We start from the raw sequence: 6191 nt of genomic DNA, 5'->3' as shown, positions 1-6191 counted from the left end.
CAATCCGCAGATCATCAAACTCTGCCGCACATCGATTTTCTCGCGGCTCCTATGTTTGCCTGCTGTTACCTTTCGCAGCGCCCCCTGGATTTAATGTGGCTGCGATATGTCATTAATTAACAAATGTAAATTAAATAGGTCGTGAAACACGTTTTGTTTAATACTTTTGTAGGTTTAACACATTATAAAGTAATAATCTGTCTATTTGAGTTGTTTTAAGTTTACTTTGACGAGATGACGTCACTTCCGTGCGGTGCAGGCTCCTGCACCGCGCGGCGCACGAGACGCTGCCGCTAAAAAAAGTTCATGCTGCGTTCTAGTTGGCGCTACTTATCTGCTCAGTGCAAACGAATGCATATCTGCAAGTTTTACGTTGGAAAAGATTATATAATAAAAAGTGTGCTGTATTTCAACGAATAATAGCGTGCACCACTCACGTGATAGATACATGTGCACGTTCACTTTTTTGCCGCCAGAGGTGCCCCAAAAGTAATTTTGAATGACGAAATAAAAATGCAAGTCCGCGTTTAATGAAAAAAAAAAAAGGTTCGTTTTAGACAATACAATAGACAATCTTTCTATTAGTGGGGTTATCTCAATTCGCGTTCTGAGCGGTTGTCGGTCCTTTTAACCGATTCGGTGATACGTAGGCCCTAGTGGACGCCATCAAGACCTATGACCTGTTTTTTTTTTATGTAGCGGCCGTGCCTATGAAGTCACGGCGACTGGTGCGGAAACATCGAGGTGGTGTCCGCCATCTGCACCTTGTTGCGCGTTTTCTCGCTTACCAAGCGTCTTCTCCCAGCAAGCGTGGTGCTTGTGGTATCGTAAAAGAGTAATTTATTAATGCATGAAAAATCGTTTTTCTCTTCAGTGTCCCTTTAACGGAAAGGAGACAACCTCAAGAACGGTGGAATATCGGAATGCATATCTCGTGCCTGTTTCAATTACCTATTTTGACTACTTGTTGAAGTGATTTTCACCTCTAAGGGGTCCGTGCAACACTTTTTGAGCATTGTCAGAAAACGCTGCCAATCGGTAGTCGAGGCTCCTCATTATAGCGCTGCATGTGGCCTGGAATTTACCATTAATTCTCAGTCAGCTAGAAGTCCGCTCGCTCTCCTCGGGAGAAACGATGCCATAAACCCAAATTACCGCAGCATAAACCTAAAGCCCAAGGCCATCGGCTGATTTGAGCATTGTGAACTGCAGTTACCGCGGCCGCCGCGGGATCACACTGAAAGTAATAACAATATGTGGGATTTAACGTTCCAAAACCACGATATGATTATGAGGGACGCCGTAGTGGAGGGCTCCGGAAATTTCGACCACCCGGGTTTCTTTAACGAGTACCTAAATCCAAGTACACGGGCCTCAAACATTTTCGCCCCCAGCGAAAATGCGGCCGCCGAGGCCAGGATTCGATCCCACGACCTTCGGGTCAGCAGTCGAGCGCCATAACCAGTAGACCACCGTGGCGGGGCCACACTGAAAGTAAGCCGCGTGTTCCCAGGAAAAAAAGAAGTGCTCAAGGACATGACATAACGTGATAATTCTTCTTTCCCCTGTGCCATCCCTCCCTGCTTAGCTTGCAGCGCGCTCGTCGGGACGATGGGAAGCGCCTAGCGCGACAAATCTAACTCGGCTCGAACTTGACAGATTTAAAAAATCGTTGCGGCAGTCGATTCGTAAGGCAATAAGATCAATTAAAGGGGTTGTATGTCTTGTGCTTTCCCTGCGATGTCCGCGCTGAAGTCACAGAGCATACGAAGGTTGCTTCGCTCGCTGCAGCGGCCGCGTTTGCGAAAGGAGTGCGCTGTTCAAACAGAAATAAGTAACAACTGAAACAGTTAGTTCGCGCTCGTCCTGTGTGTACCTGTTCGTTCGTTTCGTGCGTCCTACTTTATGTTTGAGCAGTGCGCTTCCAGTGTCGAGCTGTGACGCATGATAGTTCGCGCTCGTCCTGTGTGCGTTCTTTTCGTGCGTCCTTTGGGCTCGAGCGACGCGCTGGCAATTTCGAGCTGCTTTCCGTTCTTCGCGTTACATTCCAATTTATTGCTATCGCATTCATTGCTTCGCCATTACGGCGAAACTGTGACTTTTTTTAACTCCGCTCGTACTGGACGGATTCTAAAAACTCTTGCGGCGTTCGATTCGTGCGGCAATGCGTTCCTTCAGTGAAACCATTCTATGGCTACTTGGAAAAGTGCTGCAGGGCCCCATTAATGAAACCATTCGATAATAACATGGAAAAGTGTTGCAGAACCCCTTTAAGGGCAAACCAGTTGAAGGAGAATTCGCCACATGACGACGGTTTGAAATGTTTGAACTGCTGATTACATTTTTTGTGCCCGAGATAACTGGTTGGCGACTATTGTGATTACTAAAATTTTCAGAATACTTTTTGCAACATAGTTCATGGTACAGAACTCGCTGACAGACTAGTTATTTTTGTTCACTTCCATTCGGATGCACATAAAAATTTATGAAAATTTCAGACCAGAAAGGCCTGTGGCACATATTAGCTTAGCAACGTTGCTTGTTGGGCGAGTTGGAACGAGTCAGTCATAACGTAGTTCAGCGCAAAAAACAGGCAACAGACGAGTGAGAGGCGAGTGTCCTTGTCCTCTCACTCGTCTGTTGCCTGTTTTTGGCGCTGAACTACGTTATGACATATTAGCTTACATAACTCATGCCACTGTAGTGTTTAAATAGCGTATGCTAGAAACGAATGAAGTGGAATGCGCGTAGGGCATTCCACTTCATTCACGAAGTGAAATTAGACATGATTTTTCGCTCACAACAAACGACGCCAGAAAGGGCATTCGATTTTTCTGGAAACGTAGAGGAGTCTCAACACGGGAGAGTTGCTGCACATTAAAAGAAGTAACTACGTCCACATTCTTGAGAATGTTAGAATAACTTTGAGGACGTTCGAGCTTCGCCTTCAAGAGTAGAACGCGATAGCTTGATCGGGCCCCGTGCGCATCGCCTTCTCAATCCGCCGTTTTCACGACGCCCCTGCGCATGCGCTCTCCCCAAGCGGAAAAGTCGCGAAACGTCTCTTCATGTGGCAATACCGGTTGTCCCGGCTAAAGCCCCTCCATCGCGTCTACTGCCGCTTTTGCGGAAAACGCATGGAGGGGCTTTAGTCCCGGCCCCTACCAACCCCTACCAAAACGGCAGAGGGCAGCACAGGAAAATGAAAGAGGCGGATTGCAAGCCTGCCTTCGATTCTCGGTGCATGCGTCAACCGTGCCGTAAGGAAACGAACGACTGTGCGCGTAACATTGGCTGTTTCAAACTATTCTAGAATTGGGCAAACTCTCGAAAAAAAAAAAAGCCTACTGCAAGTACAGTTGCGCAGTGCCCACTACGCAACAATTCTTCCTTTTGCAAATCAGCGAAGGGGCCCACCACGCGTTCGTAAGGCAACACGCAATCCTACGCAGCTGTTCTTTGTTGACGATTTTGCTGCTGATGATCAATTCAGCGCTTTGTAATGGGCCGTGGTTGAGGCCCGCCCCGCCAACTGCGCTGGACTTCATAATTCGTGCTCGTCTCCGCACCGTGAGCAGAGGCCACTTTTGGGTGGGGGCACACGTCGTATCTGTGGCCCGGTCGGCGACAGTTCGTGCACACATCTAGGCTTCCCTTGTACTGGGTGCGCATGGTGTGAGGTACAGGTCCGTGCGCAAATGTGATCAATGTGGAGAGGGTCCTACCCATTCTGCGGGCTGCGATGGTATCAGCATCTGGGTTGCGGGTCTGGAGGTACTGTAGCATCTGCTCCGAAGCTTCCTCCCAGTAGGCTTGCGAGATGACGCCGCGCACAGCAGCGGGTGGCGGTGCGATGTAGGCGGCGACAGGGTAGGTGGTCGTTTGGAGAACCAATTCCTTGAGCTGGACGAGATATAGGGCGGTCGTCTCGTGAGACGTAGCGACCGTGAAGGTGTTATTCGTAGGATGTATTCGGAGATGAAGCTCTCAAAGATCTCTGCCAGCAGCGGTGACTTGCAGAGCGCGCATGAGTGGCTGCGCCATGGCTCCGCTCAAGGCGAGTCCCCCTCTTGGTCGGAAAACGACTCTTATGGTGCCGGGAAGGAGTAAAGGAAGTTGTTTACCTCGCAGCGCGACAGCATGTGCCAAGCGCAAATGTTGTTGAGCGCGGTAGGACGGCTTGAAAGACGCAGGGGCAGCGTCGGCCGGAGCGCCGACTTTAGACGCGGTAGGCTTAGCGAAAACCGAGACTGCTTTCACACTTAGCCGAATTTTATACGCCACTCCATATCTCAAGCTGAACCGCGCAGAAAGTGAACGCGTGAACGCCATGATCCGCCTCGCAACTAAGGCAGCCCTGAGCCTTCCTCGCAGCACAAGCACAGCCAAACTCCTTGAACTGGGCATGCATAATACCCATAGGCGTGCGCACAGGGGGGGCAGGGGGGCGGCCGCCCCCCCTAATCACCTGAGAGGGGGAGGCGCAAAATCTGCCCCGTACATTGACCCTTCTAGTCACCTAAGAGGGGGGGGGGGCGAAATCTGCCCCACACATTGACTTATTAGGGTGGGGGGGCGCTGCGATGAACATTTGCCCCCCCCCCCCCTAATGGGGAACCCTGCGCACGCCTATGATAATACCCTTTCTGAGCTAGTTGAGGCACATCTTCAGGCGCATTCTCGCTTCCATTCGCATAAACATACCCGCCATCAGCCAACCTTTATACCCATTCCTCGACACATTCATGGCTCTTAGCAGTTAAAGCCCTGCCTCGCAATGTGCATCCTCAGCATCACATCGCTCGGCACGTAGCTCGCGCAAATGCCCTTCACCAGAGTTACGGACAAGCTCAGGATGCCATTTGGGTAGACGCTGCTTCTACAGCCCAGCTGTAGCAGTTGCCTACAACCCTACTCTACCACATCCCCAGATTCACCGCCTTCCTTTAGGCTCCGCAGCTGAAGGAGGCAGATGAGACCACTGATATCGACTACCTAGTGGAAATCAGTGGAGGAGACTGCCATCGCCCTAGCCCTTGCCCAATCAGACGCACAGTACATCTTCACTGACTCAAAAACTGCTCTGTACAACTACGCCAACGGCAGGATACACCCCCCTGCCGGGCAGTTGCTGAACACCCCCACGCAAAATTTACCACGCATGGCAGAGCTCCAGTGGGTGCCGGCTCATTCAGGGAACCCCGGAAGAGAGGCTGCCGATAAATTGGCCCGAGTATTAATATGCCGGGCTCAGGACAGCCTCGCTTCGGGCTTAACGAATCGAGGCTGTCCTGAGCCCCCAAGTCCCTTCCTTACCCACTACCAACAAATCCTATGGAGACGTCTCCAGACCCGCACTTTTCCTTCCCCTCAGCTGTTGTCCCACTGCTGTGGCACTTTCCCTGAATGTTCTCTGTGTGGCGAACCTCACGCCACCCTTTCCCATATTCTTTTCGGCTGCCCTGCTGATCCTCCCCCGCGGGGACAGCCTGCCATCTCCAGCTGGAGGTCCTCCTCTCGTCTGGGGACCCGGCGTTAAAACTTGCTGCGGTGACTCGGGCGGCCGATGTCATCGCTGTGAAAGGCATGACCGTGTAGACGTGACGTGGGACCATGCGATGGTCCAGGGACCTGGGGGGTCCTAGCACACTTGCTAATGAAGTTTTTCTGTCTGTTGTAATGGGTGGGCCTTTAAAGGGACCGACAACCAATTTTTATGGTGCCCATTTTCTTTAGCGCAACGGAAAGCTTACCGGCGAGAGTGTCTAATCACGGAACGGTAACGTGGAAAACGCCGTGAAACATTAGTAATCAGAATTTTTCAATCTGCGGCGAATGTGAAGACGTAAACACAAGTGACAACCCATGCTGCAAATAGTGAGCGCGAGAGCGGTTCGTGTTCGAGCATGGCGGTTTGCTGCGCATGCGCCGCGGCTCGACATGTCCACTGGTTACCGCGAAGGCAACGTCGCTTCTCACCGCACAACTGCTTTTACCTCGCAAACAGCACAAAATAGAGCGGGGATAGATAATATACATACTCTAAATTTTCAGGACATATTATGGCGCGCATGACAGCACCAGACTACATGACCACGTACAGCAAAAATCATGCCATCTCACGATAAAGGGGACCATGAGACGATGCGAAGCAGCGTTTCGGCATGTCGAGCCCGCCTTTCAGAGGGGCA

Source organism: Rhipicephalus sanguineus, chromosome 3 (assembly GCF_013339695.2).
Source record: "Rhipicephalus sanguineus isolate Rsan-2018 chromosome 3, BIME_Rsan_1.4, whole genome shotgun sequence".
Taxonomy (NCBI): Eukaryota; Metazoa; Arthropoda; class Arachnida; order Ixodida; family Ixodidae; genus Rhipicephalus; species Rhipicephalus sanguineus.
The sequence above is the reverse complement of the archived record's forward strand: the minus strand, read 5'-3'. Positions refer to the sequence as shown.